Raw genomic sequence first — 2509 nt, 5'->3', positions numbered from 1 at the left:
CCCTTTCACTGTCTCTCTCTAGGGAACACATACACTCTATGGCAAAAACCTTAAAACAAACAAACTAAACAAAAATAAAAAGAGAGAAGAAGAAGAAATGTACAGTCTGATGTAGTATATTCCTCTGGGGATCAGAAAATTCTGTCTCCTGGACTAAATAAACAGACTTAATCTGCCTGCCTGCCTTTCCTTCCTTTCCCCTACTCTCCCTCTCTTCCACTGACCCCTCTGTATCTATTCAAACATTCTGTAATAGTCTCTTTTTTTAAAGAATTATTTTATTGGGACCAGCAGTTAGCATAATGGCTATGTCACTTGACTCTCATGTAGTCTATAGCAGTTTGAGTCCCGAACCCAGTGGCTTAAACTCACGCTGGGCACGTGTGCATGTGTGCCCAAGATCTTGAGAAGAGAATGGAGGAAAAGGGATTACGGCGTGGCCATCCCCCCTGGGGGGATGATTTCTCACTTTCTGTCTCTCTGTCTCTGTCTGTCTGGTGAGTGCACACGCCCTATAGTGAAAACTTCTCCAAAAATAAAAGAATTATTTTATTTAACTTTATTTTTTTATTTATCTAAATTTGACCAGAGAGGAACAGAGCGAGAGAGGGAAAGTAAGAAATCAAACCACTATGTCCAGGTCTTGAACCATAGTCAACTATGTGGGAGTCCAGTGCCCTTAACCACCATGCCACCTGTGAGCCCCTGTAATAGTCTTTCAAAACAATTCTGTCAAAAATCCCTCATGTAGTGGGCACAAATTGTGTTCTACCCACTAAGATACAAAATAATAATAATAGCAGCTAATAATTAAGTAGCATTTACTATGTGTTTTATCCAAATCCATTGAATCCTATGAGGTAAGTGCACGATTAACACCAATTTTCTTTTTTTTATTTTATTATGAGAGGGCATGTGAGCTCATCATAGGGAGAGATACAGAGAGAAGGAGAGGGAGAAAAGGAGAGGCAGAAAACACCTCCCACAATGGAGTCGAGCCGATGGAGCATGGTCATGCTGCAACCTCTTTTCCTCATCTCCCCATCTTGTCGGGATTTGTGACATGTACGCACACTACCCTGCATGTTTTTCAAGCTACCAGGGCCAAGATTTGAACCACAGTTGGCGATGTGGGATCTGGCTCCCTTAATCACTAGGCCATGGGACCAGCCCAACACTATTTTTCAAATCAGTAAATGAAGACACAAAGAGGTTAAAAAAACTTCCCCAGCATAGCACAGCAAAGTAAGTGGCAGAGTGAGACTTTGAATTCAATTAGTTTAGTTTAGTCTTTGCTATTAAACATTTTGCTCTTTCTTAACCGTCTGTGATTCCTTAACTTTGGACTCCATGATTACCCCACTCCTTGGGTCTAAAAAATAACTTACTCTCAATTCTTTTTGATGTTCCTCCATCCCAGGCACAAGCCACCATTTGGGGTTATTATAGTGCTGAGACCTGAAAGTGGGGGTCAGGTAAGTCCTAACCTATGCCTCTCTCTGTCTCTGTCCAGCAAGTACAAGTGCTCTATGGCAAAAGTCTTTTAAAAAAAGAAAGTATGAATTACTACTGCCTTTTCTTTTCTTTCTTTCTTTTTTTTTTTTTTTTACTTTTGCAAAGTAATATAGAAAGCTCTCATAAAATTAAAAATCTATAGTATTAGTTCACAATGTTTGGCCTGCACATTACAGAAAATCCAATTAATAATTGCTTAAACAAAGAGAGGTCTGTTTTTTCACATTATAAGAAATCTGGAGTGATATAGATGCTGTCATTTTATCAGCTGCTCAGCAAGGTTATCAATAACCTAGGCTTTACCTCACACCTCTTAGATGGCTATCATTTTTTTCTTTTTTTAATTAATTAATTTATTTATTTGCATTCATTCACTGTACATCATTACAGCATACAAAATGAGATTTTCCATCCAGAGTACACTGTATATTGTCTCAATCAAGCACATCAACAAATATCTTATTGTCAGCAAATAATTTTCCATTTCTTGTTTTCTGTATGTTTTGCTTTTTTTTCCCCCATCCTTGATTCCCTATCTCTTACCCTCTGCCATCTCTCACTCTCCTCCCACTCTGTCCCTGGTTCCCCCCACATTGTATTGAGTTACTGAAGACCTTAATTAATCTAAATATTTTCAGAGCAAACACAGCTGATATATACATTTCCATAGACACAAGTCCAGTATATACTGCATAGTGACTTAATCATTTATATTATAAAAAATTTTCCATTTCTAGTTCCTAGAATTATTTTTATCCCTCTTTCTCACCCTCTGTCTTTTCCCATCCTCTTCTCACACTATCTCTGGTGTCTACAATTGCCTTCCATTCCTTTCCCACCCACCTTGTATTGATCACACAATTTCTTACATAATCTAACTACTTTCAATAATGAGTTCCCTCGTTACTATTAAGAAAACCAGTTTTAACTTAAATCAAAGAAATACCAAGGAACTTTGCTTAAAGCCAGGAAACAGGTTAGGATTCTGTTCAAA

The sequence above is a fragment of the Tupaia chinensis genome, unplaced genomic scaffold, assembly GCF_000334495.1.
Source record: "Tupaia chinensis unplaced genomic scaffold, TupChi_1.0 Scaffold143992_1, whole genome shotgun sequence".
NCBI classification, from domain to species: domain Eukaryota; kingdom Metazoa; phylum Chordata; class Mammalia; order Scandentia; family Tupaiidae; genus Tupaia; species Tupaia belangeri.
Note: the sequence above shows the minus strand (reverse complement) of the source record.